Raw genomic sequence first — 24,283 nt, 5'->3', positions numbered from 1 at the left:
CTGACAGACGATTATTGTAATTGTTTTGCCTTGCAGTTTATGGAGTGTTGTCTGTAAGATGGGCCGGATAGATTTTATCCAGACACAATTGCATTCAGAAAATTCAGAATTTGCTGCAGCTGATATGGCATTTTGCGACCACGATTTTGCGACCAAGGATTTTGCGATCAAGAAGTTTGCGATCAAGATTTTTGCGACCAAGATTTATGTGACCAAGAAATTTGTGACCAAGATATTTGCGAACAAAACAAATTCATCTATTTTTTTTTAATTAATTCCACTGTCTTGTATCTCATTTGTGTTACTCTAACTGGAATTTGTAAATCTAATTGACTGAAATGCACTGTATTGTTCACCGGGCAAGCTGAACGAAGTTTAAATAAAAAAAGGTGAGTCAAATATCGTTTCTTCAGCGACCACGCATCGGCTTCGTTTCATTTGTAATATCACACAAGAACGTCCAACGACCGTATCAGTAACATTCTCAATTTATTCAAATGACTTTTGGAAGATATTTAAAACATATTTAAAAGCTATAAAAAATTCTCTTCCCCCACTCTATACGTTGGGCTCGTACAGCCATTCATCAGTGCGTATCACATTCATCCGCCGAACGCTGGACGTCGCTAGTACGCTGGCTGGCAAATAACAAACCAATGTATATTATCCACATTTGTCAATAAAATACGCTTTTACGCAAACCTACACCCGCCCGGACACTCAATCAACCCGGTTCGACCATACTGCCATGGTGTGGCAAGCAACGCGAGGGTGGAACAGAAGAAACGTTAGACACCGAAACCGCCATCACACGATTGCGGCGTACTTCCGTCTTGCGAGCTACGGGTCAAAGGATGGGCATTGGCTGGCTTTGTTTTTGTTTGAGTTTGAGCACTTCCACTGCGCATTTGAATTGTTTCGATGCGCAACCTTACGGACGCAATTGAACTTGACTCTGCTGGCATGATTCCCGGCGTGTGTGTTTCGTTTACCCATAATCGTGACGCACCCACGGGCACCTTTTTTTTAAGGGATGATAATATATTGGGATGCTGTCTGTGTGTCGCTAAAATGTGTATCATCCTCGGCGCGGCAGGTAAACAAAGCGCCCGATTGTTGTGACGTAAATGTGGGATGACGTTTCAAAACAAAAACATTTCTTAGGAAATTTCACGTACTCAAGCGCAGGACAACCTGTCAAGTGGTTTTAATTGTTGTGAGCTTTGAGACGCGCGATGTTTATTGCAGGGTACTTTATTGGTTTTCTACGAAACCGGTGGGGAAAATAAATATTATGACTACAGGCTACTGATCCACCGCGCCATTGCGAGCGGGGACAGAATTCTGGGAAGCTTTGCTGGCACCAAATTTCGCGAGACGGCTACTCCATGATTTGTGTACGTTGTAGTGGGTTTTCCCTGCAAGATTTATTCAATCAAGCTCAAGAATGAATGAGCTTTATTTGTAGAAACAATCTAGTGAATGCGTAGAAAATTGTGTGACTGTTAGCTACTACGGAAATGAATGAGATAATTTGAACATTAAAACAACTCCCAAAACAGAATTCAAATCGAGTGACTGTTAAATCGAATGTACAGCTTCCATAATAGCTCAATTCCGATTCATAAACACCGCCTCCCCAAGACGTCACTCAAGTGCTAACAGACGATAACGTAAGTGCTTCCCGCCTCAACCAGCGTTACCGATCCCATCACCGATTCCGGTCGGTGCGGGCAGAAACGGGATGTGATCGATTTCGGGTAGCCTTGGCCGGTGACATGAAGCGTTCATAAATCATTCAACTTATGAGCGCTGCGCGATAATCATCGCTAATCAGTCGCGCTAAGTACCCCCGAAGAAACGAACCTGGAAAACAAAACCTGCTCCCTTCGGGCACCCGCTTGCAGCTGCACACGGCTCGCAAAAAAAGAGGTGTGATAGGAAGCTGCCAATTAGCGCGTGCCATCAATACTGATCGATGTGAAGCTGTGGTTCCCAAATGTCTGTTGAGCTACACCCGTGACAGAGAGAGAGGGAGAGAGAGAGTGTGTGTGAGAGAGAGAGAGAGAGAGAGAGAGAGAGAGAGAGAGAGAGAGATAAATAGAGAGCCTACTGCGAAGTGCATGAGCGTAAAATAACGAGACAGGTTCGTCGCTTACTTTTCGCTTGGGGTCGGGTCACTTGCATTGAAGTCTTTTGATTGAATGAATAATACGTCCGCCGATGGTCGAACGGGTATCGGGAGTGTCTTTTTCGTTTGTGTGTGTGTGTGTATTTGGTGTGGTCAATTCCTTTTTTGGGGCACCGTTGAACCAGAACATAAATTCGCAAGGTGTTTTTGGCGTTATTTCGAGTTTTCTTTTCTGGCGGGAGTGATTTATGGCATGGGCCCGGGATGGCAGGTTTCGTTGAGATGATGGATTGTAAATGATGCTTGCGCTTGCCAAAAGCCAGCCAAACATAGGACGGGGTGGCGATGGGTTACACACACACACCTGTGAAAGCATCTCCATAAATCTCCATTTGTAAGGAACTCTTAAAATTAACATGTTTTTGCTTCACCGATCGCAACCCAGTCGGTCGGACAGTTGGGTGGTTGATGGCAATCGGAAAAAAAGAGAGTAGGCCAACACCAGCCAGCCGCCAAGTCTGCTGCGCGTCCAATGTTCTGTCCAATGTCCAAAGCGGGCTTCGGTGAGTCGTGTGCTAGCTATTCGTATTTAGAAGTGTGGATGTGGACCCTTTGTGTTGTTTGTTTTTTATTCATATTTGCACACTGGTTCTCATTCAGTTGCGCTTGAATGCAGTCGTTATGTCCCTGCGCGAGATACGGTAGACTTGCTGACGATTCGAGTTCTATCTAGAAAACCAGCTCCAAAAATTTTGAGCAACGAGCGTTCAAGCATTCAGCATTGGCACTGATCAATGCAATAATTAATGTTGAACGTTTGTATTCATGTTTTGAAACGAGACACCCAGCTTCACCCGATGAAATTCATTAGTTTTGCGCAATGATGCTATTTTCAGTCAAAAGCTGTACAGTTTCACATGATAAACGATGCTCAGGCACTCATTTATTAACCAAAAAAGAAAAGAAAAAGGAATCATCTCTAAATGATGATCGCAAGCAGCACGAGTGTTGAACTTGAACGTTCCGTTGTGTCATCTTTAACTCGCCGTAGCTGGCGGTCTGGTTGGTCGATGTCTTTTTTTTTTTTTTTCTTTGGCAGTAATTATTCAAATGACCAACAGCAAACTTGAAACGACCAAGTCATTTACCTTGCAAAGTGATCGTGCTTTGAAAATGAGACCCAAACAGGGGATGGATCCAGCCGAAGGAACGTTAGCTTAATTTGATGTGCAAATTCAACCAGCCTGTTTGAATGTTCTTTGACATCGATCTTTGGAACATTCTGCTTCATTTGTTTGTGCAATAATTTTGGTTCTGTACATAGCGCATTCAGTATCATCGTTCTCAAAAGGAGATAATGTAAACGTACAATTCCAAATCGTAATGAACTTATTTGCCGTGCGTTGAGGGTTTCCTTGTTGCTGTTGCCCACCGCACGTGCGTTATGAAGCTTTCGGGATGACATTTACAGCGTTGTACATTCCCTCGCTCTGGAACAAAAAGGTCATTCGGTCAACCGGGAGCAATCAATGTAATTACCGACGGGCATAAATTTCACACAGCGGCGACACTGTCCAGAACCTAGGCCGTCACGTACTACAACTCGAAGACGATTACCATTTTATTTCACTTTTTCTCGACGAATGCTAGTGATGCGTTCGTGATGCAACTGGACGCAAGGCGAAGACGCTCTTTGTCCCGACTCGCACACACCAAAAATGAGTGGAATTTTGTGAACTGTGTGCATTTTGGTTGATTTTTGCTTTTTCTCCTCGTTATTGGCCTCAAGAGACGCGAAAGGTCACTATGTCAGCGGGTCGTCGTGGTTGGATTGGATGCGTGAAAAATAAATTTGATTTCCTCGCCCTCCGTGGGCTGTTCCGCGATTGTGATTGATGTACGATGGCTTATGTAATGAGATGGATCGTATAGCCATCATGCGTTCCCATAACGGGGAGACAAATTGGACGAAAAAGTTGGCAAACCAAGCTTTGCAAAATTGAAATTGTATCTTTGGAAAATAGTATATAGCTTGAATTAATAATATTTTTAATTTTGTTGTTGATCATGATCACTTTGATCGAACACTTGAAGTCAATCATCAAATGACAAATATTTACAGGACTTGATTGAATGGTTATTGAATAGGTTTTTGAATATTTGCTAAAGTGTTTCAGCAATAAAGTATCTACTCTTGTGCTTGCGTTTGTGCATTAAATGCAAATGTATGGAAGCGTCAGAGCTGTCTTCTCAGCAAAAGCCTCTCGGCGACAGTATGAAAACATCAATTAAAAACACATCTATTTGCGCTAGACAACTTTTATTGCACCAGGAAAACAATTCCTTGCAAGTGAATTTTTAAACATTTATTCATTTTCAAACAATTCTTTGTCCGATTGCGTGTGGTCAATTCACCGTAAAGTGACCACAATGAGGGATAAATCATTCGTAAGCTTTAAATCATTTCTTCAACTACCACCAGCGCGCACGGAAGTGGTGAACCATAGATGTAATGCCGGTGTGAAATTTCTTAGAATTAATTGTACATAAAACAAACGCATTTGCTCTTCCTCACGATCGTGCTCTTTTTCTCAAGGGCCACCGGGAGGTGTTGCAGACCAGGAAATCCAGCCGTTCCGCTGCACATTCTAACTGTCTTGGTTGGAGGAATGTCATCCATGCAAAGCACAAAACTCTGCGCTAATGTCAATCCGTTTAGCTGCCCGAAACCGCCCATCAAAGTCGCATCAATCAATCGATCGCACGATGGAATGCTGGCGATAAAAACAACCACCGTCGTTTAAACAGCCTAGGGTGCGCTAGACTAGACAGTTTTACCCATCCGAGATCGGGGCACGATCGAGACAACCGATCGCAAACAGACCGCGCGTGTGTGCAGGCCACGGCGAGGTCACTTGCAAACATCTCTATTTTTGCATCAGTAGGTAAGCCGCACGGAAATGCAGCAACCGGTGCCCGCTTAATTATGACTATTGGATCTCGCATGCATGCAAACACGGCTGACCCCATCATCGGGCGAATCGCGCGAACGGTCATGACCTGGGCGCGTCAGCTCAGCAATCGTCAATCGCCGCCCAGAAGAAGCGTCCGATGCCTCGGATCGGCTTCGGAAGGTGATAAATCGTTCGACATTGATCGCTACCCACTGGTGGTGATGGTGGTGGGTGACGCCTCGATGACTTTCGCAAACGCAGGGTTCGTACAGCGGAGAGGAGGTCAAGAATAAGGTGTGAGGTAATTTTCGCTTTTTTCCCCTTCGTTTCCCCCATCTACATGAGCGGGGAGAATAGGTGAACGAAACTTGCGAACTGTCGACAGATGCATTTATCATGGTTGCAAACGGAATAATTGCCGCCAATGTTGCACCGTCAGCGGGCTGCGTGCGTTACTTTTTCCACCGTGGTGAAGGTGTTGTGGTGGAGAGAGAGAGAGAGATATGTACAAAACTTTAATAAGGAAAAGGTTGTACGCAGCCGGCATTATAATGGAATCGTATTCATCAGGCGCCACATGAAGAAAAAGCAGGAAGCGTGGCGTTTGGGTTAAGGCAACAGCATCAACGGAAAAGGTGATGCGTTGAGTTACACCTTTTTCTAACGATCTTAATGCGATTGGTGTTTGTAATTTGTGCGATGAGTTGAATGCGGTTGTATGGTCGTTTAGTTTGTTTTTTACAAATAGTGGCAATGGAACAGGATAAAGAAGAGATTGCAAGTGCTACCCGGTTAATCAGCTGTCGGAAGCTGTTTGCTGTCGACTGTGTAGTGATGAACGCAGCAGAAATTAACTTTCGATCAATCCAATGAAAAGAGATGTAAAAAGGCGGAGATGGAGCTAGATAATAGTATTATAATAGGTTTTGGGAATAGAAAATGATATGAAAAGAGTATGATTATTTTTATTTCAATTTTGTAATATTTCCCATTTAATATTGTAAATTTTTCAGTTTATTTTTGTATGCAATTTAATTTAAAACAAAACTGTTAAAAAATGACGACCCGAAAATCCCAACAGAATAAAGAATTTCTCAACCAAACACTAAAAAAACCTTTGATGGACCCCTCGCTACGTGATGGTGAGATGTGAGATGTTTAACTTCACCGATCATTCACTCGCTCACCCCTTTGTCGGAGCTCTCTTAAAAAGTGGTGAATTTGCCCCCTTGTACTCTCGGTGCTCTCTCACCGTGTGGTGAATTTCCAACTCACCTAGAGCCCTTTCCAACATTCGGTGAACTGAGGAGCATTCAGAAAAGCAACAGTAAACCCTTTCGCTCTCAGCATTGCGTTTGGAGCGAGCGAGTTGTCCTGTGTGCAGTGCAGGGCGAAGTGCAGCTAGACCAACTTGCAGTTTCAGCGCAATGTATCAGATGCATAAGAGGGTTGGCAACGGGGTGCCAAATGGGGGTACGCAAGACGGAAGGGGGCCTACGCGAACGGGAGCGCCGTGCGCACTGAAATGTGCTACTAGGCTATCCGTTATGCTATTCCGTTTCGTTACGTTTTCTTAGGCGCACGCGGCGCTGCTTTTACTTTCTCTAGCGTATGCGGATTGTTAGGATTGTTTTTTTTCACTTTAGCAAGGTGCACAGGTGCAGGTTATCGCTCACTCTGGGGAAGAATGCGAAGAATTGGGTACTTTAATGGCAGTGTTTGTAAAATTAAAATGTTAAAATGAAGGTTTCCCTCTTACAAGTATCATGTCTGTTAAAAAAAAATCAAATTTCCATACTTTGATATGGATTCATTCTGTTATAATTTGTGCTTTTACTTTATAATTTTCTTCTTGTGTGTTGGTAAACTCATCTCCTTTCTTTGTTTTATTTCGCTGCACATTTGATTTAAATGTTTTTATTTCCATTTGTTTATATTTTTTTGTATTTTAATACATTTGTTATTTTGTTTAGAATAAAGTATGTATAAAATAATTGCATTTTATGAATTTTAAATTTGTTCTTAGTTATGTTATTGAATATTTTCCATTAGCTGTTTGAAATCTCTTTATGTTCCTGCAACATTGTTTTGATAAATTTATTTATTTATTTTATTTAAGCATTTTACCATTTTCCTGTTTTTCTTTAATTAAAAGTATGCTTGGAGTGCCTACAATAATACTCTCGTTATAGTTTTCTCAGTGTATTTTTCATTTCTATTTTTAAAGTTGTAACATAGATTAATATAAATAAATTTAGCTTCACCAAACCGTTTAGCTTTATTAAACAGTTTAATAAATCGTTTCTGTATTCCTCTAGGAAGATATAAACCTACCCGATCGGTAGCACACTAATCGCAAAACCAAAACCAACCAAAACAAAGGTATAAAAACAGAAAAATAAAACAAAACGGGAGCCAACGCTTGCCAGTGAAAAGAAAAAAGTCACAAAAATAAAAATAATAAAAACAAAGAAAAACTGCACGAACATCGCTGTCGTAATACCGCACCAAATGCGCCCACCCCGAGGTACGAGGTGCGTTGGTGTGCACCAACACCGCCACAATCGGGCCGCGACCGTATGGCCACACTATGGCTGAGCCTGGGGCCAGACAAAAGGGGTAAGCTCACACACTTGTAAAGCCGTGCGGCTCCACGCAATTCAGGCCTATCTTTCTCTCGACTTAATCACTCACTCTCACTCTCCTTCTTTCTCGCGACGGTGGTTGGTGGTGTGTCTTTTGCGCTATGATCCCCGACGGTGTTCGCGATCACCAACCCCCTTTGATTCGCTTTACACATGCGTGGCCACCACATTCGTGTGTGCGATGCGTTTTTGGCTATCATTTACGCTCTTTCTCAGCCTGGTTTGGCTCTCTCGCACTCTCTTGATTTGCCTTACCCTCTTGCATGCTTTTTTTTGTACGGCTCCAAACTAGTAAGTGGCCACCCTTTTCCTTTCGTTGCAGTCTTGTTTCGCTGTGGCGGGGTCGGTCAGGCGGGTACGATGAAGGTGGTTTTGGAGCTTGAATTTTTTCCTCTTTCTCTCCGCGCAGAGAGGTGGCAATCGGACGATCGCGATCCAACCGTGGGTAAGCCGTTGTGCAAAAGCCCGATCGTACCAGGCCTGTTAGTCTCCGAGTAGACACGCTCCAGGCGCAACCGGCCACTCGCCATCCGTCGTTGCCGCTTTGTCGTCGTAACCGTGCGTGTAAGAGAAAAAGGGTATTTTTTGCTGCTTCGTTCGATCTTAGATATGTGCAAGGTGTGCAAGGTGTGCGTTTTTTTTTTGGTTTTTAACACGCTCCGATCAAAATTGGTGTATCAAAAGCAGTGCCATTCCTTTGAACGGACGAGCTGAAAATTGATGTTATTCGGATTTGTGAAGTAGTGCTTGGTGGAGTTTTAAAATGTAGTCCTTTTATTGGAGTGAAATTAATCAAGAAAAATAACCTTTGTGCGCAAGCAATGATCGTTTTCAATAAAAAAAACACATACAAAGTGCGTGAAAGTGTGCGTACGCAAAAGCTAATAGCTCGCAAATTGTGGTGTATGTGTGAACACTCGTAAAACAGGAAAAAATACTATTAGCAAAGTTACAAGTGCTTCTTTTTGTTAGTAAACTGAGTGCCTTGAATGTTGTCTGAGTGACTTTGAGTGAGAGGAATGTTGTAGACGTTGTAGTAGCGCATGTTTTGATCTCCCCACACCTTTTTTCACTCCTCACAAGAGCAACATGACCAAGAATGCTTTCAGTGCTGCTCACCCATGTCTTGCTAGTGGTTTAGTAGATTGAGAGCGCCTGTGAGTGCTGGCAAGAGAACTCAACCACCTCTACTACAGCATCATTCTCTCGAAACGAAGATCCTGCTCTCGATCTTCTCATCCCTTCTCTTTCCTTTCGGACGTGTTGGTCTCGCTCACCCGTTCGCGTCTTAGTGGTTCGTTTCGGTTGAAAGGCTCTCTCTCGCTTCTTCTCATTCACTCTCTCTGTCTCGCTTGGTACGATCGTACACTTGCTCGGTCAGATGTAGCGTTCTCGGAGCGTGCCCCCGTGTTCGCTGTGCTGGCCGCAAGATCTTGGCAGATCAGTTTTTGTTTAGCCGTCGTGTCGTTTGGCTCGCGCGAACTGTTTCGTTCTGCAGAGACTCCACTGTTCAGTGAGGTGTTTCGTTCTTGAGTGTAGAGACTCGTGAGTGTTAGTAGAGTTTTTAATTTTCTGTGGGACAAATTTTCGATCTGTTTTAAGAAGTGAATTTTAGGGAAAAATTGATTCTTTTTTACATCAGCACACTTAGCTTTTTTCAATTCGCAGTGGTTTTAACACAAATGTGATGATGCTGAATTTATTGTTTTTCGTCGATATGAACACATTTAAAAAGTTGACTAATTTGCAGCATTGCAAATAAATCAATTTGTTAAGTCGGGTTCAATTTCATCGTTTTTTTTTGTACTCTTTTTGCCATGGCCATATCGAAGCCAAACAACACTCCGCCGCGAATGTGCTGGCTGGTTCAAAACTTCACAACTTGGCTCGCTTGCTACCCGACAAACCAAGCCTGTCTGTTTGAGGCATACAAAAACACACACACCCGTGCAACAGCAGCAAAGCCACTCGAAGCAAACGACGACGGGTGGTACGTTAGTGGCTCGAGAGTGTAATTTTTGCCCGTACTTTTTCCGTCTCTGAAGGTTGTTTTTCGGTTTTCCAACGTACGTTTTCCGTTTTGCTGGCGAGCGACCAGCCGAAGAAGCTTGGCTGGCGCGGCACACGCTAGCGTTTCTTTTCCTTGGAAATTGTGCATAGTGTGCAGCTCTTGGGTTGGAGGTGCGTTTGCTGTAGGTTGATTTGTGTGTTGTTTTTTCCAGTTATTTGTTGCGAGCGAAGACGAGTTTTGGTCACCATCTGGCTAGTCTAAGGGTTCGATATTAGACGAGTAATTAATTTAGATAAATATTCCAATTGAAGAAATCAGTTTGAAGTCAAATAATTTGATGCTAAGGTGCTGTCGATGGTGCCTACATAGACAAAATCGATTACACATTATGGTACCACGTCTAGAGTTTATTTGCTCTACTTATTGAATCGCTTCAAGTGAAAAAACAGTTAACAAATTCGGTGGTAAAAAAGCAAAACATCTCAACACTAAAACAACAGCACTCGTTAAAGCAACTCACCATCGTCGCTTCGCAACCTCACCGAAACTGAATGTTTGCAAATGAAAGTAAAAACAAACGCTATTACCAAACCAGCCAACCAGCTAATCGCACTCGACGCGCGGGCACAAACGAAATGAAGCAAGCAAGACGGTTAAAACCGCTGGCAAAATTTCACCCACGCGCGCGCTCGCTGCAGACCCACCGTGGCGGTCCGGTGGAATAAAACGTCAAGTTTACTTTCGTTTGGCCCAGCCAGCTGGCCAGCGCAAAGTAACCGTGCACGGTGATGAACGCTGCTGAAGATGCGCTGTGAAGATGAAAAGTGAATCGAAAAGGGGCAAAAAAAACTGGCTGAACGTACTGTTGTGGCGTACTTATCTGTGGGCAAATAATAGGCTAGTGGTAAAAGAGAAGCTCGTGAAGAGATGAAGCGCATGGTGCAGCAGCTCGCGTAGAAGCGAAACGTTTGTGAGAGGATAAAAAAAAAACACACACACACACACACGAAGCTTACTCTACGAGGAAAGGAAGCAAAAGCAAGGAAAAGAGTTAATAAAAGTGCAAGTAAGCCAAGTATTGGAGGAGACTCATCCATCCCACTGTGAGGCAAAAAATATAAGAAAATTAAAATTATTCAACACAAGGAAAAGCTTGGCGCCCTCGTGTTGGTGGATCTTTGATTGCACTTTGGTGCAGTTGGAAGAAAATATGTTTTTGTTTCTTGTTTTCTTCTTGGCTCTCTTGTGGCAGCCCTGTGCAGGTGGAAACGAAAACCATCGTATCAACGAGCTGCTGCGGGCATTGCGGGAGTTGTGAAAAAATAAATAAACAAAGTGCGTCATAAAGCCCATTATATTATCGGGGGGAAGCAAATCACACAAATTTTCCTTTTCGCAATTGAAAATTTACATAACGTAATAATAGGCTCACAGATTTATCTGCTGCCTGTGGAAAGCTCCATTTCAAGCGGATAGAGATAAACAAAAGAATGCCTTTCAAGAAGCTGCTCCAACAGCGCCTTAAGAATTGTTACCATGATAGTGGTTCTTGAACACTTCAGGTAACATAAACCTTCTTTATTCGAGTGGAAATCACACCGATAAGTGGCGTTGCCCCACTCCACGTCAAGAATACAAAGCCCGCAAGCCGAACGCACACATCTTCCGAAATAATCGATCAATCTTTAAACCGAAACCGATCGCCACATTTCGCTCGCGCGCGCTATAAAAAGAGTTCAATTCGCAGGCAAGACACGAACCCGCTCCGGTTTATGCTCGACTTTTGTGTTGCTGTTTTTGCTGCCATCTTTTCCCATCCTTTCCAGCAATCTCCGATGCCACCGCAATCGGCACATTCGTTCAGCTTTTCTTTAATGATCTCACTCTCTTTCTCTTCCCTCGCCCGTGTACCCTGTCGTGTGTGTGTGCTTCAATTTCTTGCATCGATCGTCGCCAATCGAAAACCCTCTTCGGCAAACCAAACAACAAAAAAAGTGAAGTGTGAAACGACAGCGCATCAAAAGGCATCGTCGCAAACGAGTGTCGCAAACAGTGTTTTCTGCAGCAATTTGGAGCTGCCCGGTTTTGTGTTGCCGCTGGCCGCTCCGGTGTGACCAAACCAAAAAAAAAAAAAACCCAGCCAAGAAAAGTGATTCTGATAAAACAAGTCCGTTTGGACGTTGCCGACGTGCCGCGGGAGTGTGTGTGCGTGTGTGTGCGCATTTTCGCGTGTCTGTTGCGGAGTCGCCGCCGCCGCGCAGTGATTTTGTGTGTGATTGTCCTTAAAATTCGTCCCGCTGTGTCCCCAATGTGTGCGCCTGTGATCGTCGTGCGTGTGTCCCGGTGATAGTGTGACCCTTTTCGGGGCGGCTGTTGTTTTTTGGAGCTTCCAGGCGGGCGTCAGGCAGAGCGCGTTGTGCCTCGGGAGAAAGAGTTTGTGTGTCCTGCCGATACGTCGTGGCGAGCATTTGGCGGTGAACCAGAAAACGGACGGACGCGGACGCCCGGCTTTCAGGGCAGGTTGGTGTTCGAGTTTCGAGGCCCCCTCACGGCATTGGCAGCATTGGCCGATGTGTAGTTTATTGAGCAATTAACAGGAGATAAACGTAAGTTAGTGCGACTGTGCACACTGTCTTATTTATTGTAGGTAAACGTTGCTTTTCCTCCCTTCGTCGATGTCAATGACCGACTTCGAGTCCCGTTTGGAGAAGATTTTGTAGGCATTACAAATATGTTTGGGAGGCCCTTGAGTTGCGAAGCGCGATCTTAGATAAGAATCGTTGAAAGAATCGAGCCGGGGCCGTTTTGATGACGGGGCAAAAATCTGGTCCATCCCACGAGCAAGAAGAGCCACCTTTCAGCAGAAGAAATCTTACGGTCTTGGGTCATTTTTTTTTAAATGTTGAACGGTTCGACCTCCAAGAGCGTCCAATGTTGCGTTCAGATGAGAGTGAAAGTTGTATTCAATATGCGCCCATGATGATTGTTACTTTTTTTTTCGTACCGTAAGTTCCGAGTCTCTCATGGTCCACGGGCGCGTAAGTGGTGTGAAGATATGCATGCTGCAGGGTGAATCATTCGGTTGTTTTTTTTTATTACATCCCACCGCCACTCTTCGGGTGCATTATTAGTATCCCCATCAAAAATTACACCCCGAGTGTTGCATAGAGAGGCTATCCAAAACAATCACACCTGCTCAGCGACACTGAACGGACACACCGTTTGGTGGCGTTTGGTTTGACACAAATGCGTTTGATTTCACATTATTTTCATCGCTGAATTGCCTCGCAGTTTTGGGTGCGAGATTTGGGTTTATGATTTAATTATGTCGAGAAATGTTATGAAACCCTTGAGAGGAGATCAAGACGCCACGTACTGGATTACCGGGCGCTTAAGTAACAAGGTGAAAGTTCGTAAACTTGAATTTAAGCGAACATAAACGGAGGTCGCCTCCGTCACTGAGCCGGAGAGCCGGTTGAGTAACCGACTGCCCGGGCCACGCGGTTACCTAAAGCCGTACGTGAAAGATGCAGCGGAGAAAGGTTCGAAAACTCTCAAATCATCAAATGAATACAAAAAAAAACAGGGTTTTAAGGCATCATTTGCGGTTGGCGGTTAAGAGGGAATGCAGTTTTGTGCCTGAGCGAATGCGATATATGCGACCAACGTTTAAAAACAATATGTTAAAGCTCAGCTGAATGTTTTGAGAACGTTCCGAGCCTCCTGGAACTGGAATGTTCCCGATAGATCAATCTCTGAAGCTGATAATCGTTATGTCTTTAAAACCGTTAGCCGAACAATCCTAACCTTCACTGCAATCCATCTTTCTTTCCGGATTAACACCCATTAATGGTTCTCTCGGCCACCTTTCAAAGACTCTCCCCAGTTCCTTCTCCCTTGTAGGACTGAAACGCGCCCAAGTTAACTAAGCTATAAATCATTTGATCTCGATCGCTAGAAAAAAGTGAGTGTGCTAGAGCACAACAGCAGCTGCTGCCCGCTTAATAGAGCCAACATGTCCACGGTACAACGTTAATCGTGGTATTATCATTATGGGAGCACGGGATGAGGGATGCCTTTCTATAACGAAATAAATCGAGACCTTAGAGTGATTTGCTACAAGCTAAAATTGAAAGTGTTGAGCAACGGGAATCGGTGGTGGATGGTGGTGGATGTAACAAGCATTCAGAAAAAAGACGAATGATTTAGGGCTCAATTTACAGGAGAAGATCATGTGATCGTTATCTGCAAGGGAGGCCAATGTCTAAAGCGAAAACACTTTTTCTAGAGTGTAGCCAAATAAAACACTTTCACTAGAACCTTTAGTGGTAGTCTTGAAGAACTTCAAGAGGAACAAAAACTCCGAAACCAAACCCACGCACAGTATTGCAGGCTACAAACGATCCAGAAAGACCTAGAGAGAGAGAGAGAGAGACCAGCCAAAGGCAGCATCCAACACAAGTGTTGTAGCCATTTTTAGTCTGCCTTACCGGCCGGTTATAAAACTTGAAACCGCGCAGCCACTGCTCCGGTACCAGGGCTGGCGGTAAATTTCCTTCATCCGATAACCGTGGGATCAGCGTTGCGGTTTTTCTTCGCCCTGCCTGTCCGCCCTTGCCCGCGACAACTGCGACTCGCTCGCCCGGGACTCTTTTTCGCGGGATTGGCCAGTTCGCAGACCGGTTATCAGTGGACACTCGAAAATCACTCGGGAACGGGGAAAGAGCGGCAAGTGTCAACTCTGCTCCCAAAAAAAAAAAGAGGAAAAAAAGAGACGTGCTTTATTTTCATTTCGAATGCTGTTGCGCTAATATTATGCAAACGGAACGGTGCGAAACTCGCAAAAGAACCGGAATGGTTTATCATTTCGCGCTTTTGGTCAGCGTTTTAGACGAAAGCGATCGTGTTCTTGTCTCTTTTGTTTGTTTTTTTTGCTCTCCCCTGTGTGCTTGTGTACTAGGAAGAGATTCTGACAGTTTCTGTTTAGTGTCTTTAGCCCAACTGACAGCTGTCAACGCGAGTCGAGTAGCCGGAACACGACCGTGAAAGTCAAGTGTGTGTGTTCCAAGCATTTCTTTACCAAACCACCACTCGTGCGACTCTAATGCCTTTCTTTCCCAACGCCGACCGAGACGACCGGTCCCAGGTTCCGAACCTGGGCCAACCTTTCGCGTCACCAATCCCACCCAATGCCTCGTTTCGGAAATGTCAGACGGGCAAAGGGGTTTGGCCACTACGCGGGTTTGTTCGGCGCTAACAGCTCGCCTTGGGTGCAGGATTTGTCATTTGGCGTCTATGTGTGCGTTGAACTGTACTGCTCGAATGTGTGTAAGTGTGATCGAACCGTAACATGCGGTAACAGCATCCGATCACTTACAAACACTCACAACCACTTCGAACCAATACCAACAGTGCGTGCCTAAAGGTAACATGTTTCACTTTTGCTCTGCGAAAGGAAAATAAACCAACAAACCCCACCCGTTGGAGGAGGGAATTGAATTCAACCATCGTGAAGTGAAAACGAAAGTAAAGATCGAACGTGTGTGTGTGTGTTTCTACGTCGAGCAGTGTTTGTGTATATACGTGTAACGGACCCCTTGATCGTGACGTCACACGGCGGTTCGATCACGATCCAATGCAGGCAATTCCGCAACCTTCGGCGAACGACGGACCCGAACGGATCGGAGTATTTCTTTTTCGATTTCATGGATTTCCTGCAACGCCGGGGTATTGGCTGGCCTTCGGCAGTACACTGCTCGTCTTGCCGCGGGAGGAGCACCAAACAGCGGAGTGAGATGCAGCGGAGTGAGCGATGGGGCGCACGTTGTAATTCATTTCCAATTAGCCCAATGGAGGAAAACTTCCCCGAGCTCATCTTCGTGATGGGATAGGAAAGATCGATGGTTTGAGGGCAGCAACACGCACACACACACATAGACAAAAACAAGAGTGATTGAAAAAGTCGGGGAGAGTGAGTGGGTAAACTCAGTCGGCGTGCCGTTAGGACCGTTTTGCAGTTCCCCCTGCTATGCCCCAACCAATTACACTTTCTACCTTTGGCCCAGCTGACGGGCAGCGACGCCGCCACGGACTCCCCGGACCTCTTCTCGTTCGCGGAGGGAGTTTTTCTGGCCAGTCCGGCCTTTGTTGGCGTGTTTGCTGCTGCGGTGCGTGCGGCGTGGAGGCACGAAGGACGGTACCGTTCCGATCTGGTCGAGCGTGAATGAAATTGAAAAATCGCCCGCGATTCGCGAAAACGGTGATCGTTTTCGTGATCGTTCGGCTGTGTGTAGGTTGGCATGGGCACGGCGTCTATTAGATGGCCTGGGAGCGTTTGAGGGTGTTATCTACTTTGAATTTTGTTTGGGTTTATAATGGTGGATCCAATAATTACTAGCAATTTTAAGTTGAAACCTAAAGTCCTTGAGCCCTTTTGAGTTGATTCCTGAAGTTGAGTTTGACCTAAAGAGCCATATAAAGAGTGTAGCATTTAATAATTGTCTAAAACAACGCTAAAGGCTCTTTTTCTTTGATTGAAATCCTCTGGACGATCATTCAGATTTTCTAACATTAAGAAGATCAAAAAGAATACATGACTCGTTTCTCGATTTATAGCAAATCGAATCAAATCACCCAAAAATTCAAAATTCAAATCGATTCGTTAACAATGTTCCGATTGGAGTTAGTCAATATGCTCCATAGCTAATGTACTAATGTACTAATCAACAACTCAATAAGATTACAGCGAAAAGATATTCTCTACAGTCATCTTAAAAAGTATTAAAAAGTCATCGTATCAAGTGGTAGTTTCTTAGTAGCTAAAAGATTCGTTTAGCTCACACGAACCGAGAACGATTGCGAGTAGTGCTTCAGTTTTAATAACTTCACGATTTTGTTGAAGCAAAAAAACATTGCATTCTTTTGCAATTATTACTCGTGTTGCACCCATTTCCCTGGGCTGCTTCAGTAGGCTTTAGCAGTATTCCCCCCCGTTTCAAACGTTAGCCAACCCATCCCAGCGTTCCCTAGCGTGACTGCGAGCGCTTCCCAGTGCAAATCAAATAGTGGCCGGGCAATGCTGTCTGTTTACTACCACCAACGAGCCTCGGCTAGCTTTTGCGTGCATTCGTAGCGCTTTACGCTGCCCTGCACTGTAGCTGCAATTTGTGCAACTGTACTCAGGGTTCGTGATAGTATTGTGCAGTGAAGCATGCAAGCTCCGACCCGTCCGGCGGTGGTGTGTAAATGCTTTGCTCAATCAAAACCCATCCAGCAGGCAATTGATTGGCTAGATGAGAAGGAGGCGGTGTGTGCAAACAAAGGAAAACCTCACAAAACCCAAACACCAACACCGAGCGGCTCAACAATTAGAGTTTGTTAAGACGGTTGTGTATTATTTGCTAGTGCGTCGCTGATTTTTGCTGATTAAGTGGGCAAAAGACTGATATCGTTTTGAGATCTTTGTGTTTAAACAATTAACAAACAAGTGGGATGGTATAAGAGGGAAACACAATTTAAGCGGGAAAAATTGAAGTTTTACCTTTTATAAAGCCAGCCCAATCGGCCTCCTGCTGGTTGTAGAAACATAGCGCATTGATTTGGTTGATGGAAAAAGTAAACATTTCGAGAAACTGCTTCCAGAACCACCACTCCATATTTGCATAGCCTGTAAAGTTGACGATCATTCTCTGGGCAGGCAGTCAAAGCAAGCAAGAAACAGAAAGAGAGAAAAAAAACTGCCAACAAGGAACTCCAAGCATCGCTTCCCACACCATCATGCCCCGAAGTCGCACCGAGCGAAGTTGAAGTTAACGAGATTTCAAGCTTCAAGGTGTGGTATATGGGAGTCTATCGCTCTATCTCTCTCGCTCCTTCTTTCTCTAGCTGTGGTTCTCCCGTCATGGCACGGTTTTTGGTGGCATTTGGCATCGCGTCTGGCCGTGCCCTGAACCGTTTGGACGCAGGTTGGGCTTGGAAGTTTCGTGCAAATAAATTGTGATCCTTCTTGTTCGGCCAACGGGAGGGGAGAATTCTTTTTTTGTATGTAATACCATTAAGAGCTGTACACATACAGCCACACACACAGAGACACAAACACGCTGGAGTTTGTGTTTGGGGGTGAACTTTTGTAACCTTTCACACAAAATCACGGCTCACATTCAGCATTTTCGCACATGCAAATTTAAGCAAAACCGAATTGGTGTGCTTTTGCCGCCGCCGGGGGTTCGTCTCTTATCGTTATTTGATTTTGTCTAAAAATACACCTCAGTTCAGAGTTCTAGCAGAACAAGGTATGGGTCGATTACTTCCTGAAACCATCATTGTGCGTTACCCGTTAGCGAGAACGTTTGGCTGTGTTTGCAAAACCATAATGAAGTGCCCAGGCGAGGGAATCCTATTTATGGACACTTTAACAGGTTCTGCCCTGGGCCGATACGACACGATGTACGCTGCGCGTGAGAACCATCTCCGAAACGAGATGAGTTCAGTTTTGAACAGGATTTGGCAGTTCCTACCGAAAAGGAAGCGACTCTCATTACATGCCGTGTGCCCTCTGTTTGGTTTAGCGCACAAGCAATGCAAGCTCATCCTGCGCCATTGCCGGCGTGCTCGTAAATACACACGTTTCTTTGAAGTTTAGCGCAAACCTGCCAGCATCATAAGGTCAAGTGCCCCGGCACTGGGCAAATGTTTATTTTTTAGTCGAGACGAATGTCCGAGAGGGATTGTCGTTTTTTTGTTGCAGACCATTGCATTATGTTCACCGAGCTGTGAAACCGGCCCAGTAGTCGTTTGACATTTGCTGCAAAGGTGGCATCCTCTTAGCCGATAAGCGCCTATAGGTAATGCCGTGTGCATGACACGTTATTGAGACATAATCGTTTGCCCGCGCGCCGGATGGTTTATGCGTTTTTAATGCAATTTGCGAATGATTAAACGATCAACTTCAGGACGTGTTACACGGTGTTACACAGCAACGCGTGTACGCGTGTCTGTCGAAAACGGAAACTGCTAGGAACATTGATTTGTTGGCTAACAACACAAGGACGTTTGTTTGCCAATTTCGAGTACTACTACTGCGAACATCAGAAAGCTCATTCAGTTACCGAAATTGCAAACATTAAACATCAAGCAAGCATGTAACAGCACACAAAAAACGCATTAAAACGAACATCAATGTTTTTTTTGGGGTTATAATGATGCTTGCAGGTTGCTGCAACATCCCCATTGCAAGAGAGTAACACAGAAAAGCTCTTTAACCACCGCAACCACATCTGGGGCTGTTGTGGGTTTGACAAATCGTTTAGCTTGAGATATGTGTTTCAATGCTACAAGCTGTCTAGAAAGCGAGCAAAAAAAGAGCTGAACCTCAAACCAACCAAACACCACCAAAGCCCAGAATTGCAAATAAAACATTACAATTATTATTTAGGCAACTGTTCAACTGGCGGCGACGGGTGAGCGTGGGTGCCAAGGCACGCTGTGAAACGACGCCGTTTAATCGTGACGCTCGGGCTGACTGGCTGGCTGGCTGGTTGGCCAGCGCCGTTTGTTGGTACACATGGTCGCGCAAGAACCTCAGCGCTCTGTTGGAAAAACAAGCAACAATAATGTAGCACCACCACCACCAGCGCGATCACGAACCCATGGCCAAAACCGACGGTTCGCGATTTACATGAAGACAATTGCCGCATTGCGTTTTCACGTCGGCCGGTTTAAAGAACTCCACCGAAAACTCGCGCACCTCGCTGTTAAAAAAAACACACACACACAGCCACAGAGCCACAGTTTGGCCCGGAGTGAGATGCAACGCTACAAATTCTGCTTTCGTCAGCGTGTATATTGCGGCACACCGAGGCAGCGCACCGCTTTTGGCGCACCGTGTTTGGGCTGAGGCGTGAAGCCGCGGCCAGCTACGTTTCGGTGGCCTATGGGAAAAGGGACTCACAAACAAACAAATGCACACCGTCGCCTCCTCCTCCTCTTCCCTGCCGACCGTTTTGGGAAGGTTTTAAATTTCTGAATGGGTTAATAATGGGAATCGCTGCTGGGACAAGGGTGGCTCGTTTTGGGGGTGGTTCGGTTTATGTTTGTGGTAGGTTTGACTGTACTAAATTTCTTTGCTCCAGTTTTGTGTTTCGTCTGGCGGGGTGGTGCACCTCGTTCGACATGCACGTGTGTGGGTGTGTGTGCATAATGTGTGGCTTTACAAGCTGTGCTTAATGCCGCTGGCGCTGGTTTGCAACATATTGTCATTTGGGTTTGTTATTGCAAATTGCAAATTCAAAGCGTTTTTTGTTATTTTTTGGCAACGAAAAACAAGACCATACGATCAAATTAATGGAACAAAGAATGGATCGAATTAAATAGCTTTTATTGCAGCTCAGTAACGCTCGTGGTAACGTTACAGGGAGTTAATGCATGTAGTTACAAGGGGTTTCAACCCCATTTAACATTATCAACATCGCTTTGCATTACTTAGTTTGTGCGATGTTTATATCCAAGAAATGTTGGTGTTGATTACATGTAATACAATACTTTATAAACAGTTCTTATTCAATTTTAGATTTTTACGCTCCTAGATCACATTTATCCCTTAACAATTTTGAATCAACTGCTTCTTTGCGTCATATCTTTGTGACATTAATAAATAATCAAATATTGGTGCCATCGCAGAATAGTTTTCAAGTCTTGATGTTTGAAGAAAATTTTAATGGCTCGCTGATGAGTCTTGTAATAAGCATTCAGAAATAGTCTTGGGTGTTATTGGACTTCAAATTTTGAGCTGAAGTGTTACACAGAGTCAAACAATTGTGATGTGATATTGAATTCGTTGTTCAACACTTCTAAGAATCTATGATCTATATTATAAATTTGGACTAGACATTGCTTACGTCATTGCTTTTCTTCTTTTTTACAATAACTCGGAAGATTTTATGCTATCTAGAAAAATATAAATGTGTCCGTTCTACAAGAATTCATCTTAACAGAGCACAACTTTCCAGAGAAAGCATAGAACCACTCGATATACTGCAGAAAAATAGCCATAAAACAATAAATGTGTCACATTGCAAATAGAAGAAGTCGTAAAAAACCCTGCCTCTCCCGTGTAAATGAAGTTGTCCAAATGATTTGTATCCTCCTGGTCGAAAATCCCCAGGAAGCATGAAATGTCGTAATTAAATGCTAGAGAGAGCAGAACAGCAACGAAACATAAAGGCGCTTAAGCGAACGGGTTCGCCGTTGATTACCTTCTTACAACGCGAACGCCCGGATAGTTCCCGGAGCAGTATTATCGCATGATTGTAAAACTTTACTCCTCTCAAAATCGTTCCTGCCCACCAGCACAAATTAAGCCGATGAGTTGTGCTCCATAAAATGCTTTCTTTACACCTAATAGCTGGCGATTGGTGTGCAAAAACCCTCGCGCTGCCACGCGTCACCGTTTTCGCCGAGGTCACGCGCGTGTGCGTTCTCGTTCGCGAAAAGAATGATTCATCTCTGCAGCACTGCGCCTTTCCTAGAGCAGCCGAGATACAGAACTGGCAGCAATTAAGCGAACATTCATGCTAGAAATGTAATCTCTAGGGGAAGACAACAAAAAAAAAGACAAGACATCTTAGTCACAAACGAAACCTTCAGTAAAAGCGGATTACGATCGTAAAGTAAGATAACATATTTATCGCACCTCGGGGCGCCCTAAACGAAGGAGAAGATGTTTCCCCCTTTTTTTGCAAACAGATCCTCCCGACAGCATCCCGTTATGGGATGGAGCTGTGATTTGGGAGGCCTTTTGTTTTGTTGAGGCGTATTTTGTTTCAGTTTGCGACCATATCGGCCACCAAACATTGGCAAAGGGTTGTAAAACGGAACGGTGTTTGTGTGGATTATTTATTTGCTCACTCTCAGCGCACGAAAAAAAACGAAGGAAGCAATATCGTATTCTAACAACTCAATCCTCCTGATCCTCCGATGGCTCCAAACGGCCCCGAGATGCTGGATTAAGATACGCCAAGCACGCGATCAGGAGCTGCTGATCCGTTGCGATCCGTTCGGCGGGTGGATTTAATCGGTTCGGGCAGCAAACGAGCTGCCTGACGAAATAATCAAAATACGTACGAGCAGCTCGTACGAAACACACCTCCCCCTGTGCGGTGTATTTTTGTATTTTTTCGGGCGGCTGGTAGGGAGAATCAATCTTGCTGTGGGTTTATTTCTTGCGCTGTCTGTGTGGCGCCGGGTGTGAAGCAAATCCGTTTCGTGACGCGTGTGCCTTGTGTCCGTTTGCGGCTTAAAGAGGTTCGAAATCCAGCCCCAACATGATATGGGGCAATAATCTGGCCATTAATAAAAAAAATAATAGCAGTTGCAATAATCCACCCACCGTTTGCTTCGGTTTCTTTTCTTCTTTTTCGTGTGCATGATTGTGTTGAGATGTATTATTTTTTCCTCTATTCTCTGTTTACAAAACAGTGGTTCTTCTTGTCTGTTTTTTTGTTGCGCCGTGTGTGCTAACTGCAACTACCATGTACGATGCAGCTCTGTATCGAGTTTTGGTGTATGTGTGTGCTTTTTTTGGACACTCCAATGCGCGATTTCTTCACACGTGAAGTGGCGTGAAACGAGAGCCGTGTATGCATGCTTCACGTTCTTGGATAATTGAGCGCTTAAGCGGCGATGGTAAAGCGGCCGGCTAAACGCCCCAATACGGGTTGATTTATTGAACGTGCCCGTGTGCAGCATATATCAATGCAGAGCGTCAGCGTTTTGGATGGTTTGCAATACGAATGGTTGGTTTTGGATGTGCTGGAAGGCTGGCAGATGTACTACACCGTAGACGCTGGCTGCAATCGTCTTGGAGCGGACTCAGCGCCACTCATTGTTACCTTGCCAGGGCGGGGTGTGTCTCGCAATAACGCATTGTATCTACAAGGCTTTGCCTGTCGCTTTAATGCCACCCCGCTAGAGACCCTTTTGGTAGGGCTTAAAAATCACACACACACAAAACACACAAATTCACTTGAGGACTAACGCCACATACCAATGCGCATCAGGGCGCCAATCATCACATGCGCGATGAAGCTATACAGCCGAAGAAGATGCTTCCCGGGGTGGTGGACGGGTGAAATTAATAACATCCGCCGGTAATGTGATGAAGTACCGCAGGAGGTGAGAAAAATGACCACGATGATTGACCGGTGGCCGCGGGAGAAGGAGTTATGGGTTTTGTTGTCGTTTTGTTGCTGAAAAGACGTTTCGGCTTCTGAGCGACGCACTGGAGAGGTGTCGAGCCCATCATCACGGGCGCTATTGTGACGATCCACAACGCACAGGAATGTTAGGAAAATTGATGTTCGAGTGGGTTTTGTTGAATGGGCGATTGGAACGGTTTGTGTGTGCGGTGAGGAAAGGGGCTTGATCGATTAAAGGCGCGCTTCATTTGTCAACCGAGCAACAAGCTGACACGACGGCGGCAAGGGAACTCCAAACATTCCGGATCTCCTCGGAGGCTCGACTCATAGGTGTGAAATAAGCGTTGGTTGAGCTTTTTCGTTGCTCATGGTTTGCTGTGTGGTTGCTCTTAAGACACTATTTCAACCCTTTTGCTGACAGCCTTTTTTAAATGCAAGCAATGACTAAAAGGGAACTTCGCTTGAACCCCATCGGCAGAAGAGATACCAGCGGTTTTCACCGGCACAACACAATGTTACGGCTTTGGGTTCAGCGGGAGGGTCGTCAAAGTCGTGCTGGCAGTTGTGTGTGAAATTTGCAATTCATTGAATATTTATAAACGAATATTTACGGTGTCAATGTGTGTCGGTGAGCGGGTGGAATTACGGAGCAACCGCGGATGCGAGGACAGGACGGGAATTTCTGGGAAGTGTTCAGGTTGATTGCTGGCTGATTTGTAGCTGGCAGTACTTTTGGGGCATATTTATGGCGCTAGAAAATTTGTTGAATACAGAGTGTGAGGATTAGATAACTCTTTGAGAGTTAGACTATGCTGCGTTCTCCTATCAGTTTAAGTCAATTGCTTTCTGGTAGGTACTATTTTGCATTAAAAAAGCTTTTTAATCAATGCGATCATGGTCATCTTCACACTATTGATGTCAATGTCAATATCATATGTTAAAATAAACCTAGCCTGTTTGCCTAAGGCAGTAACATGAGCCTGTTGGTCACCATATCGAAGAAGAAGCATTAGGTCCATGTAAGCAGAAAACGCATCGCAAGACCTTCGGATGTCATCAGCAGATTAGATCTTCATCAGGATTAGTCAATCATGTTTGGTTGATGTAGATGACATCTTTTCTGAAAGATATTTCAGTTTTCAACTCATGGAATAAATCCGATAATCTTGAAATCAATCCCAAAGATGAAGGAATATACAATTTCTGGAATAGTTATGGTCTTTTTCTATTAAAATTGAAATCGTTTTTACCATTCTTCAATAGTATTAGGAATCAAAATTAATGACTTCATTTAACTAAGGTTTTTTTGAAAGATTCTTTTCAATTGTTCTTAGATCATTGGTTTACAA

The 24,283-nt window shown here is 44.6% G+C and overlaps 1 protein-coding gene across 16 annotated transcripts in view; it reads left to right on the top strand.

The window, feature by feature from the left end:
* Positions 1 to 8,192: 8,192 nt before the first annotated feature.
* Positions 8,193 to 24,283, top strand: part of LOC120955935 (venom metalloproteinase 3) — a 90,488-nt gene continuing 74,397 nt past the window's right edge. For 9 of the 16 annotated variants that reach the window (XM_040377188.2, XM_040377185.2, XM_049609150.1 and 6 more), the window contains exons 1-2: positions 9,165 to 9,275; positions 11,737 to 12,347. The gene's annotated coding sequence lies outside the window, so the exon portion shown is untranslated. Of the gene's footprint in view, positions 8,309 to 8,329; positions 8,349 to 9,160; positions 9,276 to 11,736; positions 12,348 to 24,283 lie in introns of those variants that run through there. The other 7 variants (XM_040377178.2, XM_040377177.2, XM_040377180.2 and 4 more) reach the window with 7 other exon arrangements.

The sequence above is a fragment of the Anopheles coluzzii genome, chromosome 3, assembly GCF_943734685.1.
Source record: "Anopheles coluzzii chromosome 3, AcolN3, whole genome shotgun sequence".
Classification (NCBI taxonomy): Eukaryota; Metazoa; Arthropoda; class Insecta; order Diptera; family Culicidae; genus Anopheles; species Anopheles coluzzii.
The sequence above is the reverse complement of the archived record's forward strand: the minus strand, read 5'-3'. Positions and strand labels throughout refer to the sequence as shown.